The sequence below is a fragment of the Apteryx rowi genome, unplaced genomic scaffold, assembly GCF_003343035.1.
Source record: "Apteryx rowi isolate R43461 unplaced genomic scaffold, aptRow1 scaffold_1156, whole genome shotgun sequence".
Classification (NCBI taxonomy): domain Eukaryota; kingdom Metazoa; phylum Chordata; class Aves; order Apterygiformes; family Apterygidae; genus Apteryx; species Apteryx rowi.
The window spans coordinates 10,971-34,781 of NW_020447371.1; the positions used below are offsets into that span (position 1 = coordinate 10,971).

A 23,811-nucleotide genomic window follows, 5' to 3' on the forward strand; every position below is an offset into this window, starting at 1 on the left:
GCCCCGCGCCTCGCCGTGCGGCTTCGCGCCCGCTGCCTCTGGGGAAGGAAGAGCGGCTTCTCCCTTCCCACTCCAGGATCCTCCCTGGGATCCGGTTAGCTCGGGGGGGAGGGGGAATAAGGTTGCCAGGTGCGTTTCTGGACCTCCCGAGCGAGTCCTCCCGCCGCGGGCCAGGCTAATATTTAAAACCTTGGGTCCGTGCGCCCCCTAAGTGTGAACGCCGCGCAGCGCATCCCCTGCCTACGAGCTTCTAAAATAAATAAATAAGTGCGTGTGGCTTTTGAACTGCCCACAGACTGTCACAGAGAAGGGGGGGAGGGAGGGAAAGAGGGAGGGGGAGAGAGTGAGAAATGCAGAGGCAGCAGCCGCGGTAGCGGCGGCATTGCTCCAGCAGGCACTAGTCACTCCAGTCCCGGCGAGCGAGCGGGGGAGAGCCACAGCACTCAGACCGAGCCGAGCGGGCACTGGGCTACCTGGGACTCTCTTGGTGACACCCCAGCACACAAGTACACAAAGGGCGAGAGAGGAGAAATATCAAAAGGTAAGGAGCAGCATATCTCGCTAACGGCGTTTACATGGCAGCCCCCGAGAGCTTTGCATTTATTTTTATTTTATTCCGTGCGTGTCTCAAATGTGGGGAAAGGAGATGTATGTTTGAATTGGAAGGAGTGGGGAGAGAGGAGCAGATTGGGAGTCGCCTCCCCAGGCACATTTTAGGATTATCGCTGTGAGGAGCTATTATATTCCCCGAGAGAGAGCTCCTAAAACCGAATTCGAGGCACAAAATGGATTAAAGGATATTCTGTGGAATTTAAATGCCCGATAACGCTTTTTTTGGGGTGGGGGAGAGGAGAGGTCAGGAAGCGATGGGTGTGGTGGGAAAAATAGTGTTTTACGCTGTATTTCTTTTTGGTATCATGAATCTGTTTCCAAAGGGAGGCTGCTTAACAAAAAAATCCCCGAGTCTATCCATGAGGCGAAGCGCTCGGAGAAGAAAACGCARAGCGCGGAGAACGTGGCAGGGCGGCGGGGAGGGCTGGTGGTGCAGGGAGGCGCCGGCGGGGTTACGCGGCTGTGCGAGGGCTGCGCGGCGGTGGGGGCTGCGCTGCCCCAGCGCAGCGGCTCCTCTTTCGGAGGCAGCTAACGTGGGAAAACGGGCAGCCGGCAAGCAGCCCGCGGAAGCCGTGGCGAGGTTAAGTGCAGCGCGTGCCTATTGTGGCTCGCAACAATGTGATCGCTCTTGATGAGGCAATAAAAGGGCTTATTGCTTTAGCGGTCACGAGTGTGCGTGAAAATGACAGCGGACGCGGCAACAATTGTAATCCCGGCTCTTGACAAGGCTTTATGTAAATGCTTTTTGGAGGGGTTAGCTGCGTTAGTGCTATCTGGGCAGGGGCTACAAGCCAGCCGTCAAAAAAGGCAAGAGACCGCCGCTGCCTCTGCCAGTGCTGCTTCTGCAAGACTGCCTGACTCCCAAACGCATTTATTTCAYGAATATTCATCGAATGCTTTCCCTCTTCCAACAGATTCCTTTTTTCCCCTTTTTCTTTTTTCCTCAGTAAAGGAAGCTACATATCCCTGTAGCTTTTTTTGTTTCTTTCCTCCCTAGACCCACCTCGCCGGGTCGTCTCTCTCTCCCCCCCCCGCCCCCCCCCGCGTGTCTTTAAAACGTGGCTCTTGCAGCGAACTTCCCCACGAGTTGGGGGGCTACTGCAAGGGACACACACGCACGCTTGTCACGCCGGGTGGGTGCGAGAGGGCCCCGTACCGCTGCTTTTTGGGGCTGGCCGAGAGACACTGCAGCGAAAATGAATGAAGCGGCGCCGTAATTACCGATTCCTTTGTCTTGGCCCGGCGCATGCGCGGAGGCGGGGGCGCGGGACCCGCCCCCCCCCGTCGGGGATCGGGCCCGCGGCGGAACAAAGGCGCCCGGGCCGCCGCCGCTCCCCCGCCCATTAAATAGCGGCGCTCGAGGGGCGCACGGACACGCGTGGCACCGCGCAGCTGGTAACGTGCCGGAGGGCTGAGCAGCTAAAGAAAAAAGACCTTCCCCCCCCGATTTACTGAGACGAAATCTGGCATTTTTGAGGGGGAAGAATGCTGCTGCTCCTCTCAGCCCCTGGCAGATTTGGGTGGGCGGAAGGCGAGCGGCTGCAGGGGCGCCCGCGCAGCTCCCCATCCCCCGCAAAGCCGCCTTCAGGGAGCAGCGCTGAAAATGGGGTGACCGCCGTCAGCTGGCGTGGCCGCCCGATTTATCGCAAAAGCTGCTGTTTGCTTGGCTCCTCCTCTGACCGGGGGGTACTCTCCAGCCACACTAACAAGGCAGGTCCATTTATGGGTCCTCTTGGTTAAAGAGCGCGAAGTGGATTTAATTTACGTGCCGCAGTTAAATTCCATGTTAATGGTCTCGTAAAGAAGCCATGCTACGGGGACGTGCTTGCGGAGAGACTCCATCTAGGGGGAGACACTCCTGTTCTGCATTGCCATACTGTCTTCTAAAGCATCTCCCTCTGTCGAGGGCGAAGAGGCTTTCTATAGGAAGATTTTTTTTTTTTCAGTGCGACATCTTGAAATCTCTTTTGTTCAAGTTGTTGCATCTTGATGCTGGCATCGATGCTTGTTCCTCCTCCAGCCCCTTTCTTTCCGGAGGAAAGATACTTTTGTCCAAAATTAGGATACATGTTTCTCTTTAAGGTGGGCATTCTTAAGCACATTATAAATTGGTAATTTTATAAGAGACTGTTGGTTTCTGACCATAGATAACTGATATATGTGCTAAGCCCAGGTTCAAGATTATAACAGAATACTGCAGTTGTGCTCACAAATGGGTGCCTGGACAGAGGGTGCTGGTGGGTTTTATTATTTCCCCGCCAGCGTTACGAATATTAGCTTGATATGTTACACCCCAGGACCTCTCAACTTCACCTTGTGATTACTTGGTATTTCCTGTGTTTTCAGTGAAGGCCACTTCTGAAGAAGTGCTGCCATCAGAGCCTTAAAATCTGCCATAATGTCACCGCCCTGCTCTGTGATGCACAGGTGCCTGCCAAGGCACCTCCTAGACCACTGAACAGGCTTCAATACCAAGGTTTTTTTCCATTGTAGCTGTTCCCTATTAAACATAGGAGCACTGAAACTGTGGGGGTGGGACCGCTGAACCAGGGGAAGATGCGGCATCTGCAGCTACTGCTGTCTCCAGTGGAGATACCTTTCCCTGCAGGTTCCTTATGTATTCTGTGATTTTCTGAGAATTTTGGGTGGAGGAAGGAAACACAACCACCAAGCATTAGTGTGGGAGGGGAGAAGGGAAGGGGTAAGGACATGACCAAAGGTTTTTGCATTTGCTGTCTCTACTCATCTTGCAGTTTTGCTTTGTGGTCTTCCTACCTACTGGATGTTATGCGGTGGATACTTCCCTTTTGTATAGCTGTTTTAGGTTCAGCTGGAGAGCATTAACTCTGTTCTATGGACAGAATAAACCTCCAAAGATGGGAAAATCATGGTGGCTCTGTCTATGCTTGTGTGCTTCATGTATGAAAGAGCTGATTGTGTAATTCAGGGAGTTTGTTCATATTTAGCTGCCAAAAGGCGTATCACACAGCAGTTTTTTCTGTTGAGATGAACCTCTGAGAGTATCATATCCAGTTAAAATACAAACAAGGTTAACTGATAAAACTATTGTTCCAGTTATGGTATGAAGCAATGATCAGGCTTTTTTTTTTTCTTCTTCGGCCTGTCTTCCTATGCTTCTTTGCATTTGAAGTGTAACACCCGCTGAGGCAACCTAGTAATAAAAGATTGATTAACCTCAAAAAGAATCATCCCTTTGGAGCATACCCTCTCCTTGAGGTTGCTCCAAAATTTCAGGACTGTCTTTAKAACTGTCTCCAGGCCTTATGTATTAGTGTGTTTGGTCTTTCAACATTAAGCATCTGGAATAAATTGTGTTTTCCAGCTGAAGCTTCTCTATTTGCACTGTGTTCCACCGCTAGCCTTGCCCCATGCAGTCAACCATGAAGTCCTTCAGCAGAGCCTCCTGTGTCCAGGACAGCTTCAGTCTGAACAATTCTTCCCTTGTGCAGGCATCTGCACATGTCCTGATGGGATACACTGACTTAACTAGAAGCTGGAATACAGAATAGTTTGCAAGCTCAGAGCAGGGCAGAAACAGGCCTTCCCATGAAATCCTGGCAGACTTCCATGCCGCCACATTTGCAAGTGCTCAGCTACCATTGTGCTACTTATCTTTTGAAAACTTACCWTTGAAAGTTGATTTTGCAATAATTTTGAAAGCAAGAACTTCAAAATCTTTCCTTTTTTCCCTGTCTGCAAGGAGGGGATGCTACATTTCTATTTACACTTTTACATGGAAATCTCTGGTCTTGATTTAGGTCTGTAGGTATTACTGTAGTGCCCTTGGGTGCATTGTAAATTTAATGGCTAAAATCTGAGTTCTTCAAGTAAGAAAACTGTATGGCATTCAAATATAATGAAGAGTTATCTGCTGACATTGAAGACTCTACCTTCTTTCCTACAAGCGTAGTAAAGGCAGGCCATTTTGAAGCGCTGTACAGATGTTCTGGAACAGCTTCATAACTAAAGAAAGAAAACCTAGGAGGGGCTTGGATTATTTCTTTTTTGTCAATCAGGAATGACAAGAATGAGGTAACAACTAGAGAAATCAAAGAAATTCCTAAAAGCATTAGAGACTTGAAAATAGAAACCATATGCAGCATAATAGAGGTTTAATGCATTAGCAGGAAATGCTTTCAAGATAAAAAAAATGCAGGGGGAAGAAGGGGGGGAAGCACCTCATGCAGAATGAAAAGGACTTTAAAGTCTTCTCTACAACGTCTTGTTTCTCACAGCAGTCTTTCTTAAAAGCTAGCTAAGCTTCTCACTTCAAGATGGAGAAATGTGGTTAGTATAAAAATGTAGCTATTGGTTATGTGATACAAAAATTCGTAGGTTTAAAATAGAAATGGATTGATAGCAACATGATTCCTCAAACATGAGAGATGCCTGACTTGCCAGATTCTGAAAATAAAATCCTTTGACTTTTTTCAGCACACCAGTAAATGTAAAGAGATACTGATTTTTAACACATGTGGAATGGTCAGGTTTTGCCTGGGAGCAAGATGTGTAGTAATTCCCTCTTAAACACAGTTAATGGAATTTAACTCTGAGGAGACAGTTTTATTAATAAAACCCTTCTGTCTTAGGATATAAATCAGAGCAGATCTCTTTTGATGTGTTTGGTATTGTGTGCTGCAGAATACAGCTAAGTAGGCTGTGTAGTGATGTGACTTGGGGAGTATAGATTGGCAAGTACCTCCCCAATACTGCAGAGCTGGGAAAGCCGCATGCTTTTTGGTCACGTTACCTAATTTAGATTTTAGCCTGGCAAATAGTGCCACATAGGATTATGTTCTGCCAATACAGAGATTTTATTTTTTCTTACTCTGTAGGAATTTGAATATCTCTTCAAAAGGCAAGATTTAATTTTATGTATGCTCCTCTCGCAGCTGTTCAAAGCAGCATGTGCTTGATGCTTAATGTAGACTGTAGGATTGATGGTAGGACCTTCATTTTGTTTGGTGATTTTCTGCGCTTATGAAAGGTACAACACTGAATGTGTAATAAGATCAGGTTTTAACCACATACTTTTTGCTACTTGTAAAGGTTTCTTGTTGAAAACTTGCTAATGATGTCATGATGGTGGTTGTAGTAACTTCCCATTGGCATGAGTAGGGCATGAATGCACATAAACTTTCCCTTCTGGCAAAAGCCTAGTAACTACAACTGCAAAGCTTCCCTAAGGGATTACTTTTAATGGCAGAAATGTATGCCATCACCACTTTAAATGACAAATGAAAGCTGCTGCCATAAAAGTAGTAAAATCAGTGACTGCTGTCCATCTCATAGTCCAATAGTCCTTAAAATACTCAATGGGATGTAGAAGGACAGAGCCCCTATAGAAGGACAGAGCCTTCTTTTATTTGTCAATTTATCTTCTGCTATTACTGTTTTCCTTATGTGACTGGTTGGTGAAGGAAGAGCTTGTATTCAGACTTATACCTTGAACTTATTAACTGTTTTAAGATAAGGCTGATGGTTGCATAGCAGGATGCTGTAGATGTGCATTTGCTAAGCAAATTTCTGATGACTGCTGAACTATGGAGAAGAAATGAAGCAGTTAGACAAAACAAAGAACAGATCAACAATAACACAACTGATACGTGTCTCTCTCTGTATCTAACTACCTTAGGAAAGCGCAGACAAAGCAAGTGCAAATCCGGATGTAGAAAACCCGGTGCAAACCCCCAGCTGCAAACGTAGTCAACATGGGAGAGTAAAACTGTGACAAACACTTTGGTGTATCTGCTTGTCCAAGATAAACTGGAGCTTGCAAATTGCTTCATCAGCTTTCTGTAATCACAGTTCCTCAAAGCAGGGCAGTGTGTAATTTTGCCAGCAAAGAAAACAGGCTAAAGGTGGTACAAAACTCCACTGGGGCCTGGAAATGGATAGGGCAAAACCTGTCAGCATTTGATGCAGGACCGAGATAATTACAGTGTTCCGCATTAACATGCAAAGTTTCTTGTTGCTTCTTTGGCCAGCACTGCTAAGTGCATGGGTGACATTTGCTACAAATTGCACTGAGTTGGTGGGAGGAAGCAAATTCAGCAAGCTCTGAGATGGCGAAAGCAGCTTCTCTTGGTTTCTTGCTTTCACCACAAAAGCTGAGGCAAATGGGGAAGATGTGCTAGCCACTCTAAACAACTGGCTCCCAAACCAGATGGGCTGAGAGAGAGGGGCTAATTCTCCTCAGGTCACCCCACTCAGCCCCATGCACGTGCTCCACATCTGAGAAAGCACAGCCCGTGTTGGGAACAGCTGGGCTTGCTGAAGAGTGGCGGAGAGCTGCCTGCTCTTGCTTTCCTGTTCAGATGGACAGGCCCTGTGAAACAAGGGAGACAACAGGTCCTCAGAGAGTAATAGTGAAAACCTGCCAAGATTTTCCAGCTACCTCCATTCCATTCTTTGCTTGAGAGGATGGCATGCCGTTGGTTTGTGACTTCATTTCACTAGGAGCTTACACTCACTCTGTTTAAGTCAGTCAGTGAGGCCTGCTGAATATATCTGAGTGCTCAGGATAGCCCCGAGCCTCTAATTCAAGTGCTTAAATTAGGGAAATAAAGCAAACGTGGAAACCCATCTCTTCTGTGCAGTCCATAAACATTCGTAGGTGAAAGTCTCCTGATGCCTCTAGAAAGTTGCATGTGGGACATAAGAGTCAAGAAGGGTGGCATGGAGTTGTCCATGCAGACGCATTTTTCTGACGGATCTGTTATCATTCACAGGGAAGGCTTTAGATGAAGAAGGCATTGTCCCTTCTCTGTTCCAGTCCTCTGTTCTCCTTCCTCTTTTCCCACCCTCAATGATCTTCATCTTGAAGAAAAAAATCCTTCAGTACAAGGAGACCCCCTTTAAAGCTACTTGTGGCAGTCTGAGATTCCACCAGTATTGTACATGTTAATGATTTCCTCAGTGCTAATCTCCCTAGGTGATATTTAGAGGAACAGTCAGCTTTCTGCACAGTAGCCAGAATTTTGCATCCAGTTGCCTTGACTGATGACATTGCCTTAATGAATAATACCTTTAGAGCCAAGCTAAGTAAGTGTTGCCATGTGCACGTAAATATTATATCTCACCTGAGTGTACTTTCTCTGTGCATGTAATACTGAATAAAATCTTCAAAAGAGCTCAAGAAAACTAACATTGAAGTAGTTTTTTATAAGCACTCGAATAATTACTAGATCACTGCAAGTTCAGCTGTCATCCTCTTCTCTAGATGAATCGGTTACTAACTAGCAGATTCATGAACAAATTACTGATGGTGATGGCAAGAGCAATGTGGCATGTGGTCCCTCCTTCCTGACTGAACAAGGCACCGCATTGACAATCCAGTAAGGCATAATGTCAGGAAAGTGGCCTTCAGTCCTGAGGTAGCTTCTGTTACCAATGGCTCAAGCTTTACTGAAAAACACCTACAGGTATTTGTTTTTGTAAACTTCTCTTGCAACAATGCTGTCGCCAAGGTGTTATGGAGAGGTGCAAACATGTCAGAGTCAACAAATGACAAATATAATGGATCTCGCTTGCTTCAAGGGGGCTAAATGTTGTGACTTTAATACCTGCCATCTCCATTTTAACTTGAAGTTGATACGTGGTTGATGGTATTGAGGGGAAAGAACTGGCTTTGCGTACCCTCCCACAGCTATTGAGTGTGTGAGGCAAGGGGTTGAATGCTTGAGCCCTTCACCAGCTAAAACATGGAGGTCGCAGGGAGAGAAGGAAGGAATGAAACAACTTACTAGTTCTGCACAGGTTTGTGGTGCAGAGAAAAGTGTGTTCAGAAGTTTGCTGTGTAACAATGGCAGTAAATTTAGAGTCTGAGAATAGAAATATGTGTCTCAGCAGCTTTTACATACTTTCTACTTCAAAAATGAAGTCTTTTGGTACACTTGCCACTGGTTAAAGAAGCCATTCGATACTCTTTTTGATAAAGCCTTTGTATTCTAGCATATTAGCATATACCTTATATATCTCTGTGCGTATCACATATTTGTAAATGTGCCACAGTAAAAAATGTTCAAGTGTCTCCAAGCTGGTGGTTCTCATTCATCAGCTAACCTTGGCTCTGTATCCTTGCTCATCATTTCCTTGAGGATCRTTTGTCTGTATTTCAATTAAATTATCACATTGGTTATGTTGCTGATTCCCTTGGTTATCCTTTCTAGAAGATGGTATTTTCAGCTGTGAGCTAACACAACCTATTCCAGAGAGCATCCTGTTCATCACACACTAACATGCAAGGTGGGCATTAGCAGATATGCCAAATGCAGTAGGATCTATGTCATAAGCTTAAGTCTACTGTCATTCCTGTGTAATAAGCAGGGATGTGAAAACAGAGCCATTAATTTGTAGTACTTTAATTTTAAACTCTAAAACTCATGTTACTAGACCCCAACTGTTTGCGCGGGTATGGCTGCCAAATCTGGATGTTCACTAGACTGAGATCGTATCAACATGAAAGCTTGGTCTTAAACAAAGTTTTATGCAAATACTATAACTTTATAGGAATCTTCTAGTGTTTCCAGCCAAAATCATTCAACACTTTTAACTTCTCAGCACTTGAAATATTAATGTGGTTTCTCCTTCTGCTGACTGAAAGAGAATAGATTTTTTTTTTCCTTTTGAAATGATGTTTTAGTTTTAAGCAAAACTGGCTCTTAACTAAATGAAAAAACTGTATGGGAGAGTTTGCATTGCCAGTCTTATTTTCAAGAAGTACTAGATTTGTTTGGGTCTCACAGGGCATCAAACACATTGCTGGACTATCACAATTAAAATACATTAGTGAGTAGCAAAACCTTCCAAAACACATTCAGAGGGGAAACATTTGCTATTATAATAGACAAAGCTTATCTGCCAAACTGTGGCTTTATTGGACTGCATATTGCATAAAAGCCAGCAGCTGTCACAGTCCTATTGGCCTGAGTTTCTTCCATAAAGAAACTTTTCTTTGGATCTCCTCCAGTTGCTTAAAATTTTCACTGTGCCCAAATAAAGCATAACATATGTAAATGATGGGGACAGTAACATGATTACTGTACCAATTCATTATGAAAGTCATCAAGATGAATGCACCATGTTCAGGCCAAATGAGTTCATGATGGCAACTATATATGCCTTTTTTCTAAAGGACAAGTTTGTTACTGCAGATACAGTGAAGACACAACATTGCCTTTGGTCACTGTGGAAGGTCCCCAGGTAGGCCAGAGAATTGAAGTGGATCAATTTAGATCATCTCCTGCACAGTGAGCTCCCAAAGAATACCAAAAAACTCAAAGGGCCTTATTTTCATTAGAATAACAACTTGTCATCTCGGATAATTAACTTTTTAAGTAGAGAAAACTCACAGTGATTAGGAAACCAAAATAATAGATAAAAGGTTTATTCACAGCCCACACTCTGCCCACTGAGTCCTTTCAAGTTTGAAATACTAATGTTGGCTCTAAGTGCTCTGTGTTTTTCTGAGTTGCAGCAACTTTGCAGGATCCTCTGGCCCTGAAGAAGTTCCTTTCCAACACCTCTGAGGTCTGACTGTGAGGTGGCACTTGGACAATTTCTGTTCCTGAACTGCAGGTTCCCCCCTTGAATCTCTTGCCTGTACCACCTTGCCGTCTCTGGAAACCTTCTCCCTTCTGAGCAGTCTCAGAGACTCCTCAAGGGAAGGAACTGACTCTTCTGACTATCTCACTCTTCTTCTTAAAACCAGCAGATAACATGAGACTGTCCATCGGAGTTTTCTCGCAATCTTGCAAGCACAGTGGCTTTGGTGGGGCTGTATCTGTGGGGCATATGTGGTCTAAAGTGCCAGGCATTGGCTGCTCTGCTCATGGTGTTCATGGAGTCCCTGCACTGGAAAAGAGACCAAATAGCTAACTTAATTATTACAAATGCTCTGTTTTGTCTTAATTAATCTAGCCATATGATTCTGTCTCCCTGATCTAATTAGCTAGGGAGATAGTTAAATATAACTTCATGTATCTAGGCACATTTAACTCTCCTTGGTTAAATCTGCTTGCAGTTCCTAAGAGACTATATTTCAAAGTGCCATAGTTATGAAGTCACAGCTGGGAATATCTCCTAGCTACCCTTCATCTGCAATAAAAAATTATACAGTGCTCATTTTAATTAGCATAGTTAAATACATTTTTGTGTTAACAATACACTTCATAAGTTATGTTAGTCTTTCATGAGAACAAGGAGGCATCTTTCTCTGTTCTAACACTAAGGACTAGCAGGTACTTGTGCTGTACCAGAGTAATGGGATTTCCATTGTTCGGGTGGATAAACATAACTTTGGACAGTATATGGAAAATTTTTGCCCTTTGCTCTGCTGCAGGTGGAAGTTAGTCAGTAAGATGAGTTAGAATAATTTGAAATTAATAAATCTTAGTAAAAATTTCTTGTCTCTGCAAACATTTCCCATAAAACTTGCACTCTGTAGTCATAAGGAATTTATGATCAGATTTACCGTAAAGAAGAATTTGTTGATCGGTGATGGACAACATCAATAACAGAGTTTCACTTCCTAGTTGTGCAAAACTTTTGCTACCAGAATTGAATAAATTACCTTTAAACTATTCTGAAGTGAACATCTGAGAATTTTCTTTCATGTACTATCTGTTGAATATTTAAGGTAATAATACTTGCATGGGTCATATGCCACATGAAAGAGAGATGCTGTTCAAGTGGATGAACATGTAAACAATAACAATAATCAGACATGACCTATCAAAGGAAAAAATGAAAACACTGATTTTGTGTAGTGTAAAGGAGAGAATGATGTTTTAAGAATAGGTAAGACAATCATTTAAATATAATTCATTCCACTTTGGGGCAAGAAGATCTCTTGAGGTCCCTTCCGGCCCTGCACTTATGAAATTAGGAACATGTGTGACCTCTGGAGTGCGCTTGCTCTTGAGTTCAGAGAAGCTAGTTCAGTTGGAACAAAAGCATTCTCAAGCATCCAAATTTATCAGAATGTCTGAACTCTGTTAAAATAGCGATCAAAAGATAAACCTTCTGTTACTATGATTTATGGATATAGTACATGCTACTAAGTAATATCCAGGCAAGGCTTTTCTAGAGCTGGTACAAGAAGATTTTATTTATTGCTGCCAAACAGCATGGGATACTGATCAAAGATTTCTGTATAGCACTTTTTGACAAAATCCCTGACATGTACTGAAAGTCTGTTCTTAGAAATGGGGCTGATATAAAAACTGGAGTGAAGTTTCTGAAAATGATTGAGATTTTTCAGTTCCTAAATTGTATTTCAAGGCAGCAATATGCAGTCATGTGGGTACGTTTGAAAATTTTACTCCATAAGCCCAAAATAAAATTTTGTAAATACATCTGAGGACAGCTGTGCAATATTGATTTATACAGCGCTAGGACCTCTTTTGTTACTTAATCTATAGGCTACAGAAGCATATTGTTGGGTTGTTGCACAGATGAGTGGAGGAGCTAACTGTGTAAAGAGGCTATATACACGTTTTCAACCCATGGTTGCTCAAACTTAATGCTATAATAACAATAGCCTTGAAGGCTGAGCCTGATATAAATTAGGCTCATTTCTAAAGAAACCCTTGGTGTGTATTCATAAAAGGTTTTGAATAGACTTAATGTGTAGCTGAACAAATATCTTTGTGCAGTCTATTCTGTGGGCAGGTGGGCAGCTGCCGTTCAAGTTCCCAATTCAATGGCATGGGCTGCCCCTTCTGCAGCTCCTTTGGGTACGTGCTTGAAATCAATCAACCTTTTGTACCTGAGGGCAACCTGAGATTTATTTCCTTTCCATATGGGCTTACTGGAAGTCATTTTGTACTCCTGAGAATCACTTGCAGGATTCAGATGTATGTGATGTATGTTTCTATTTAACAAATGAGATTCTTGGCTAGTTGCCCATATCTTGGTGTTGCTAGAGATGAGGAAATGCTCACCTTCGTTTAACTGCTCACTGGGAGAATATTTAGCTGTGTATGGATTTTGAGCTGTGCACAATAGTGCTGTCATGTGATGCTTCCTGTATTAGGAACACTGGTTTCGGTGTAAACTGTGCATACAGACACCATTTCAACTTCAGTGAATCTTTCAATAACCGAGGCATGTTTGGGAACAGAACTAGGGCCATGGGCCTGATTCCATTTTTATTTGCACCATTTATCAGTAAGTATTTTCTCTGAATCTAACTGAGTTATGTTAATAAAGTCAGAGTTGTGGGCTGCTAGAATTTTGTTAATTTGGATGGATGGGTGGGCAGCGTCGGTGGGTCTGATGTGCTGCAACAATGTTTGTGTTTATGTTCAAAATACATAAGCATTTGCCAAAACGTTAAATCTGAGCATTCTGTCATGTTTGCCTTCTTTTCCCACCTTTCACTTTTGGGTGGCTCCTCCGTAGTTCCTTTAAGAAACTAATGGTAGGTATATTTGGATAGCATTGCTGTTGAAGACAAGTTTCATACTGCCTAAAGAGGAAGAAGGATTATCTTCTTAATCTGTGGAAGATACATGTGTGCAGCAGTGCTCTTCTCATGTTGAGCAGATAGGTCAGGAAAAAATACACCTTAGGCTAGGATTCATTTGGTCAGAGACAAAATCTCTAGCATTAGGTCTTATTAATATTAATAGCTCATATAAACGAGCACAAAGGGCTGTAGAATAGTCTGTAGACTTCAGAACTGACAATTTTTTTCCAGTGCATGGGTCTGTACATGAGAAACAGAGCAGGCCTAGTAATTATAGTATTTACTGATGGGAGGGAGTGTATACTAGATATAGTAAGCTATACTACTATGCAAGAGTATGTACTAGGGAGTGTATACTGGTGTATCCATGGGCTTCTTGCTTCTGTGCAGTAGATACCTGCGTGGGAGCTATTGAATGAGGATGATTTGCTAGGATGGTCTTGAGGCTTTCACTGCTGGTACTGGGTTTGAGTCAACTTCCTGGACTGGAATTGGCTTTAACTGTGCTTCCGGGATGGGCCTGGTTTGGGCAGAAGTGTGAGCATGTTCACAAGTGATCCRACCAAGCCTGTTTCATCTGCTGCTGTATGGAGTACTGCAGAACAAGCAATAGGTAAGCAGGATGAAGTGCTAAAGCTGTCCACACTGGAACTTAATTCAGAATTGATATTTCCTAGAAAACAGTTTTTTTCTCCAAGCGTTATGTGCATGCCAGTGATTAAACTGCAAAGCTGGAATGGTTTGTCATAAAGAAATATCTGACATGTATAAACCAGATATGTCTGACATAATTAGCATGCTTCTACTGAAACCTTTTCTACTTAAGAGACAGGCCAATGAAAATAAACATGAACTTTAAAATCAACCCTCAAGTTTGTATTTCAGGTTTAAAGTGTGCTCTTGAGACTCCTATCTGCAACAGTAGGATAGTAAAAACATTTCCATTTTCTACCATAAGGTAAATATCCACTTCCTAAAGACTRCAGTTTGTGGAGTTTTGAGGTTTAAGACCTAAAATATGCAATACCATACGTAGCCTAGGGACTAACGAGTGTTAGAGTTTAAAAAGGCGTATAACACGTGCCTATTAGTAAAACGTTCTGAAGGTGTGCAGCAATAAGAGAACTGTTGCAAAGACTACAGTGTGCACTATTTAAAACATGAGCAGATTTTAGTAGATTTTGTAGCTTCCTGTATAGTGCCACATCCTATGCATTTTTCACCAAGTGAGACGTGTAACACTGATAGGAGGGAAGTTTAAAAAAAATCCTATCAGCAGTTTCAATTCAAATGAACAGTGCTTTTGACTTTATAGTTATTATTTTTTACTTTTTATAAAAGATTGTAATAAAAAATTTTGAGATTTGGAACATGACAGCAGAGCAGAGTGAGGATCTTTGTGCTGGAAAACGTTTGAATTCTTGCAGCTCCAGTTCCCTGGGAATAATCGTATGGGTTTTGATTCCTAGCTGAAATAAAGGACAAACTTACCCGCTTTGGGCTAGTTAATCATTTAATGTATAAGCCACCCATGTGGGCAGTCAAGGATCAAATTTCTGCTCTCGCTGACTCCAGCTAGGGGATTGGACTTCTCTCTCTTGACTATAAAGCAAGTGAGTACCATATTCAGCAGCCTGTTGCCCAGTCTGGGTTAGGACAGTCTCAGCCTCTACTGATGGTTACCCCACGCTATATAAACTACCCGACTGGCAAGAGAGCATCTCTGGTCAGAGCTTTTCAATGCTGACGTGCTGAAAGCTGAGTCTCAGCTCTGAACTGGGCAGAGAAAATACTTGAAACATGCTCTTTTACACATGAAGTGGCTATCTTTAAGCAAAGGGCTAATAGCAGTGAGTAATTCTTTGGCTGGCTGGCTGACTGTGAAAGGTCATGTAAAATTGCCTCAAATACCAGGCTTCTGAGAACTTGGAAAGCTGTTTCCCGTGTAGTTCTAGTTTAAGACTACTGTCTTTGTTTGAATTCATAAATTAAATACCTACCCATTCTGCCATTTTTCAGTATTTATTTGTAAGAGTTTCTGGGAAGCTGTTCAAATCCCTAGGTGCCTGTCCACGCCTGGCATGGATGTTAACCAGGGAGCTTGTCCTGCTCTGCTTTAATTTAGAGGCAAAATCCATAGGGTGAAAATAGTACCCATTTGGATTTCACATTACAATCTCAGGGAGTTTTCACTTACCTGAAGTCTAATTCCATGTGCAGTGTTAGCTACTTTCACCTCCAGGGTGCAGGTAGGACAGCTGAGCTGATTCAACAGCTCTTTGGTGCTGCAAGAGGTGGGCTTGCTGCTTGCCCTCCCCTGTTTGCTTGTTTGTTTTTTATTTTTGTTTTGTGGCTGGGCTTGTTTTCTCCCAGCTTAGAGAGCTCAGACGCCTTGCCAAGGGAGCAGACAACAGAACCCAGCTGTGAAGGAAAGGGAGCAGGCAGTGAGCCCGTCCCATTTGGAGGCAGCAAGCTATGTAATTTGGCTCAGTTATATCACCCAACTGCACCTTTGTTGCATGGTTTTAATGACTTTTAATGTTATCCATCTAAACATGTTTTTAATCTAAAAGCACATTTTAAGACTTTCCATCTTATGACTAGGACATGGAAACATCACATTATGGGATTTAAAAAAAATTGCATACACTCTTGCAAATGAAAACCAATGGTGAAATTTTCCAGGAAAATGCTTTTTGTTTTAAAATCTAGTAAGTGAACGACTTCAGTGCCAAGGATCAAATTCCGCTCTAAAGTCACTGTATGTCTGAATTTACAGTGGAGTTCCAGTGCTGGAAATCAGAAGTGAGTTAACTCAAACTATTAGCTATAATGACCATCTACATCTGTTACATCGGTATCTGTTTCATATAAATTAAGACACACTCAAACCTTAAGCTTCCTTTTTTGTCTTTTTAAGGTGTTTTGATTCATGTGAAAGCAAGTAATAACCCTTGTGGTTTATAGCCTGATCCTTTTGTTTACATCTGCATTGAGAGTAATGTGTAAAACTCAGGTGTGAGTAACTATGAAGTGGTGGAAAGAGTAAAGAAATGCCTCTGAGCATCTGACACTTCTGCGCCTTGGGCAGGAGCCAGACATCTTATCGGATATTGTGATCCTGGCACTGCAGGAGAGCTACAGAAAGCACACTAAATTCTTGCTTTAATGTTGTTTTTTGATTCAAATATTAAAAATAGTGAGTAGGTTGTAATGATAAAACTATTACATTGGACTGGAAACTTGGGTTCATACTTTCAAGTGCTTCTTAATGTTCATTTAATGCTGTCTGGGGGGGAGTTGGGGGGATTTCCATCATTTTTAATCATGGGAACTAAAATCTTAATTCCTAATACATATTTATAATCTCTTCAAAGGAACTCTTATTTTTGTTATTATAAGAGCCACTCATAGTTTTGTTTCAAAAGATAAAGGATATTTAGCTCAACTGTTTCATCTATAATTCCTGATTCCCATTACAAAATAGGTCATTGAGGCTACAGATTATACTACTTGATAGAATTAGATCAGTAAAGCAGCAATTAAAATGTGTCACACAACAAATTGCTTCACTGGGGCTGGTTTAAGAAACCCTTTATATTGTAAACAGGAACTTAGCAGTTTTTATGAAATGTCATATCCTGTAGATAGCTGTTAAGAATAATTTATTTGTATGTGTTGTTTTGACTTAGTGTACTTATGGGATGGCTATGAAACTGAGCTTCAGTTTGTACATTTTTTTGCAATTGTCTTCTGTGTCAGTCTTTTGGCTGTAGAAAACTGCAAAACTTGCTTGTAGGAGGGGAAGTTAGGACTGTTAGCCAAGCTTAAGACAGTTTGTCAGGTCAGTGAGGTAAGTGCATTATTCTTGTGCAAAGCCGTATTTTATGAGGCGAGCCCAGTTATTACATTAACTTTTCGTATAGTAACTCACAAGCTCCTTCTGGCTTACTGAAACTCGTTGAGAAGTGTTTTCTTCCATGTCCTGAGACAGTACAGTAAAAAGAAAGGACTACCGATGGGATTTTGGGGAAACTGACTGCAAGTGAATTTCTTTTCTGATTTTATCTGAAAGTGGACAACAGTTGGGCATGTCCTAATCCAGCAGATCCACAGCTGTGGATCTACAGAGTTCTGCTAGTTTATATTGCATTCATCAAAGTAGGAATATGCAGTGCATGGGGTATCTTAGCAAGTACCAGAGTTGGCCCTGTTATCGGCAGCACCACAGCTGCATTCATGTGGACGTTCTGTGGGAGCTAATTTTATCCTTCGGGGAAAGTTTGTCAGCCTCTTGCAGAATTTCACATGCGTTTCCCTCCTGCTTGTGCTAACGTGGGTATCAGCGTGTTGCACGGCTTTGTGTGTCGTGGTTCTGCCTTCCAAGTGAATGGCCCAGTGCTCGTTTCAATGTTCATCGCCTGGAGTATTAAGTACCCTTCTTCCATTCTTTTAAATTTTGATCAAAAATAGCACTTTAAAAAGTCAATGTTAACTATATGGGGTTTATCTTATTATGAAGCTGCAATTTTGTGCATGGAGCATTTGAAATGCCTGTAAAATCTCGCAGTCCCTATTAACTTCAACCTTAAATAACTGGATGTGTGTAATCATAAGGTGGCAACATGAGAGATTACAGAAATGACAGAGATCCCACTACATTACATTTGGACAGCTTTTATACAAATGAATGGCATTATAGAGACTGACTCTCTAAGATAAATGTTAATGGCTCTGGAATCAGTCCTTCAGCACAGACGGTCAGTATAAATACTGTTTATAGCAAACCAGGGTTCCCTCTGTTGCAGGAAACAGGACACTAACTCCTGTTCTCTAATGGCTCTACCTCCATAAAACAAGSTTGTACTGAATACAGGAATTTAAGCTTGTAAAAGGTGTGATATAACTTATATTCCGATAACAAGAAGTATATGGCTAAGTGTATCATCCCTGATACATGTACTAGAAACCATCAAAGAGAACAGGCTAAAACACTGTTTGGTGAAAAGCATTGCAGAGTGAAGCTGTGGTCAAATAAAGCTCTCTAGTTTCCCACCTGAACAATGCTACATGCATTATTATTATTATTATTGTTATTATTATATATTATTAAATATGGGGAGATGAGGGGCTGTGATTGCAGGACTTCGTGCTAGCCCTACCAGGCAAGTGACGCAGTCGCACTGCTGCCCCAAAAGTTCCTCCATATGTCAATGTTTGGCCACACTGGGTTTTGGGCTGCTGTATCTCACGCTGCCATGAGTACCTGGCCCGGCAAGTTTTAAAGCTAGGCTGGATGCATCTGCACTGCGGATGGTCCTGTATGAACRTGCACCTGGTGAGGCGGAGGAGCACCCCAGCTTGCTACCGAACGCAGGTGTGGTGGAAAATCCATGCACTGAAAAGGCTCCAGTGACTGTAATGGCCACTGCTGCCTCTCAGAGGAAGAAAGCTGGCTGTTTGAGATGAACTTCTTGAGAAGAGGAAGAAGCTATATTAATCTTGAGCTGAAACTCCAATGCTAATGATCTCTAATCACTATAGAAATGTCATCTGAATATTAACAGCCTCCCCGTGCTCTTTTGCAAGGACAAACTTTTCTTTCTAAATCTCAACAAAGCGAGCCTCTAATGTGGGTCAAATGGAAATCACATTTATTAAAAAGCTGCTAAAGACAACTTGATTTTTAATTTCCATGGGAGAGGCTCCCCTGTGACCCTTGAAGGCACGCCAGTGGACTCTTCCAGCACATGCCTCAGTAAACAACAAATGATTCACTGAGGTGCTCTAACGAGGATTGATGTGTCCACCCAATTAGAGGAATATAAAGAGTGCTCCCTTCAAATTTTGTGTTCATTTGGGTTGCTTGGCTATTTCCACAGTCTAGCGTTGAAGCATTGCTGCAGGGGTATTGTTGGCCTCAACAACTGGCTTGCATGCGTTGTCCTATGTAACAAGGGCAGATTTTGTACACATATTTTTCCCATGAAGTACTCAAACAATGAAATAAAAAAAAAATCTGAATATTGAAGTCAAATCAGTCATTAGTGTTGGCTTAAGCCAAGAACAAGATCTCCAAACTTAGCACTGCTACAAGCATGATTGAGAACACTCTTGAAATACCTGTTTTAAGGAGCTTATAATTTTGCAATGTTACTTGAGTTTGATTTTCTCATGCCTAAAATATGTGCAGTTTTGGGAGGTGAGAAGATCTAATGCTTCTGGTATAGTGGGATTAAGGCAACTGGTCAGATGGAGCAAAGCATGGAAAATTCATTATTTGAGACTGTTTCCTCTTTCTCTTGGAACAATGTTTCTTTTTTCCATTTTAGGCCTACATGTAATTTGCAGTGCTTCAGAAAGAATCTCCTCATGTCATGTTAAAAGAAAATTAAAAATAAGACCATTTTCTCACTATACAGGATACTTCTATTCCCAGACAAACAGTCTAATTGTTTGCATAGAGCAACATATAAGGTAGCCAACTGAGGGGCATCATGCAGATTGACAATACAACAAAGATCAGATTATGTTTTGTCTTTCCAGTATGTGCTGCCTAAACAATAGTGGAGCATTTAAAGACTTTAGAGCCGATCTTGCTGGTACTATTTAAGAATACAGTGTGACAAAGTGTGGCAATTTGAAATTCCTTGACCATATTTCTGGGAAAACTATATCATGGTCTTATAGGGAACTACTAAGAAAGTAAGACACTGGCACCTGCAATTTTATTTCCTAGACAACAGATGAAACCCTGACTTCAGAAACAAATTGCTAGGCCAAGCAACAAATCTTTACAAGACAGCAGATCAAGGTATTCAGCTAACTGTTAGCGAGGATGCTTTAACTCTTCCCACTTCTCTTCATCCCTTCAATTTGATGTGAATATTAATAGGGAATTGTTATCGAAATGTGGTCAGCAGYTTTTTGAATTCAACTACAAGTATATGCCTGGGTTATATGCTGTTTTAAAGCCTGGGCTCATTATGTGTGATGGCCCTTACAACACAGGGCTAGTAGTGCACTAAAACAACAGCGTTATTGTGTAAGGGAAGACTCTGCTCTGTTCTGTAGATTTTATAAAAATTGAGCATGTAGTGTTGCAGTTCTCACTGAGCAACTAAAGAAATTAAATTAAATGCCTAAATTAAGAGCCTTGATGCATACCATTGATGGAGAAAGATAAGCTCTTCACTGCTCTTAATTATATGCTGAAGATAATTAGCAGACCATACTTGGACACCCAGGTGAGAAGCCCACAGTTATCACACCTCAGACTCCCCAGAGATTAAAACAAACTATCTCGAGATTCCTTTGAAGCAAAGTAAAGATTCAAAGTGCAGATTCTGTCAGGTGCTGCCTTTCCTCTTTATATAACTGCAATCCTAATATATCATGTGCTCAATGAAGCAGTGCATGATATTTCAAAAAGCTGTAGGTACTGAAGATTGATTTAAGCCAGGTTGACTGGAGCTAGTAACTTTAAACTCTGATCTATGCCAGCTCCTAAGCCAGATAGCTTTCTTTGCTTGCATTTAATTGCCTTTTAGCCAATTCTTGATTTTTCATACCCAACTTGGGTTATTCTATTAATAGATTCCCCTGTGCTGGGGATGATTTGAGCTCTTACTTCCACTGTTTATGCAATCAAGTCACTGACCTGCCGTGGAAATCCAGTAGCCTGCAGCTGTGATGCAGAATATRTGTGTCTTATGTCATTGGCCTCTGTGTCCATAAACTTACAGGCTGCTGCCTGACCATGACCGTGCTTGCCAAATTGGCCTGCTTGCCAAGTCCTTGAGAACATAAAAGAGTCAATGTGTTTTCTTAAAACCGAGGGTTTTTTTTTGTAAGGCTTTCCCATTGTGGGGGGGCGGGAAAAAGCCCAGTAAAAATATTCTGTAATGACTTCAAAAAATAGCCCACTACAGTAGTGACTGGAATCTCCATATTTAAAATAACCTTAATAGAGTTAGATACGTACTTGAGTGGATGCAAAAATGGATGAACTGTGTGCCTGGATTTAATCCATTGCTCTCTGCCAGCATGTGTTATTTTTTGCACTATTAGGGACTGTTTCACCTCTACACCCCTTGGGCAGTTGTTTTGGGGCTGGACCAGCATAATGGACAATTCTTCACTAGCCTCCAGCACCAGACTGCATCTAGCTGCCCCCGAGCCCTCATGAATCCTGACATAACCTTCTCCAGCCCTTCGGGAGGCAGCGTGCAGGTCCAGGTGCTCACCTTGCTCATTCTGGAGACTGCAGCAAAGATTCAGGTCTGGCTGTATGAATTAGAGGATTGCCTGGCTGCCTTGAATGATCTTCTTCCCCTTTTCTCTTCCTCCCTCCACCCCCAACCCCAAGGCAAAAGCAGATAGCGAAGATGCTTTCCAGTCAGAGGCTCTCAGGCCAGCACATACTCTCTTCTGGTCCCCATAGGGTGCTATTTCCCCTGTCCTCCACTGCACATCCATGCTCCCACTCTGGGGATATCTCTGCCATTAGGCACTCCTCATAGTACAGTCTCCTCCTCCTTCCCCTGCATTCTTAATATGTCTGTCTTTGCGTTTCAGGGCTTTTCTCAAAGTTAATTCCCATCCCAGGTCTCCTTTTGGTGCTCCCACGTCCTGCAGCACCCACTGCCTGCTAGCGCTGGTCCCTTGCGCTGTGGACTCCCCTTGTGCTCGGCTCTGCTCATTCTTCCTCCCGCCCCATGCTCCCTCCTTATGGGGTGCAGGGCTGGCGAGCCCCTGCTTGGTGCCACCTGCGCTTGCTCATGGGAAAGGCAGCTTCGGCAGCGGGGAGCACTGCCTTGCCGCGCTTGCCAAAGCCTTGTGCCGGGGGACCACACAGTTTGTTCTGGCCCCCAGTCTGCCAGCTGGCAGGGATTCCTTTAGGTACTTGCAGTGTCTCCAAAAATACTGCTCTTTCCTAACTTTGTGTTTATTTTGAACTGTTCGCTTATATGGTCCGAATTTTATGGCATCGGTTTTTCCACTGGAGGATATAGAAATGAATGGAACCCAGCAGGGATGCACCAAACACCTTAACCAGTGCAGGGTAGCCTTGAGCAAGTGGCTGCTTTTTGTTTGTTGGCCATTAGACACTTCTTCACTGCATTTAGTTGAAATTCTCTTATGGGTTAAGAAATTCTTTGAGCAAAGCCCCTTCCCCTCTGCAGACAGTTATGTATTTTGCAAATGAATACCTCAAAGCAGAAGTCTCATCCTCTGGATTAGCTCCTCTGCTGGAGAAAATCATTCATTTTAACTTGCAAATGCCTTCATTTAAATACTTAGAAAATTTCTTATGGGCTTCATATGGTGGAAACAGTGAATAATTTGAATATGTAAAATAAAAAGAACTTTACATAATAAAGTTTCACAGGCTTGTGGAGAGACCTGAATTTGCTCAATCCCGCTCTGCTGCATCAACCTCCTAAGTTTTTACATTGCAAATACAGATGAAAATGTAGGAAATGTATCAGGCCATCTCTTGGCAACATTTAGATCTGCTATGAACCTTTCCCACTCTCATTTCTTAGGACATATTTTCTCTTCAAGTGGATATTTTCAGCTATAACTTTTGCATTTTGCTTTTCAGGATACCTCCTTAGAAATGAATGACTTTACCCACATTGGGAACTCCTAGTTCTTTTCCTTTCCATTCCTTGACCATCTCACTGCTGCCCCTGTCGAGTATTAATGAGTTTTCCTGCAGTCATATTAGACCACTCACTGTAAACAGCTTTTCTTTGGATCCAGTTGACTCTTTAAGGACTTTGTATTCTATCAGTCAGTGCAAACTGAAGAAATAAAAAATATGGAGCTGTCTGAACAAAGTTCTGTCTGGACAAGATGGCATGGCTGACTCCTTCAAAATAATACTGATTAACTATTGTCCATATCACCATTTTACGTTTTTGTTTCATTTTTCATTTTTCTTTATTAAGCATGCAATAAGCTGAATCACTGAAAACTGCAACCTTCTTTTAAATTATATACCATCTACTGATAAGTGGTGTTGGCATGATCTTCCATGCCAAATCTTGCATTTGCAGATTCCTCTCCAAAATTCCAGTTAAGACTAATTCTCTTGCTGAGTGCTAGTTTTACTGACTGCGTGCAGGCTACATACTGTTTATACCTGAATCTTCATTATGTCTATGTAAGCTTTATCGACACAGTAATCAGAGCACGATAAAGACCTGCTTGAGCAGCCCTGAAATATTCATCAAATCATGTTGTGGTACTGATAGCCTTGCAACCAAAACACCCTCTCTCTGCTAGCTCAGGTGGCCTAGATTAAGTTACTGCATTTCTTATAATAAATGCAGGATGGAAGTCATAAGGTTGACTCTGTCTGTGAAGTGTTTCACTCTGCATTGAGTGGTCGTGCTATTAGAAATACTTTTGCTCACTTTGAGATTGTTGCATTGAGTCTGTTTTGCTGAAACAAGAGTTGTGTGTGTTACTGGGAGAAAGCACTGCTTATGCTGCTCACACCAGACTGCACCATTCAGACTGTAATCTTGGATCTGGCATATTTATTATGTGCAGTGGAGGAAAAAGCATAACTTTTTTTAACAGTAAGACTGGTACCTCTGCAGTAGAGTGGCATTTTGTACTTAGTTCTCTTGAATTTAGGGGATTTCTTTTTTAAAATAAATTTTAAATTTCACAAAAATGAGAATCTTGGCAGT

General features: G+C 42.2%; 1 protein-coding gene across 1 annotated transcript in view; it reads left to right on the forward strand.

Annotated features, from left to right (window-relative positions):
* The first annotated feature begins 347 nt into the window (after positions 1–347).
* BASP1 (brain abundant membrane attached signal protein 1) overlaps positions 348–23,811 on the forward strand; it is a 53,088-nt gene continuing 29,624 nt past the window's right edge. Inside the window, exon 1 of the mRNA XM_026080723.1 lies at positions 348–541. The gene's annotated coding sequence lies outside the window, so the exon portion shown is untranslated. The remainder of the gene's footprint in view (positions 542–23,811) is intronic.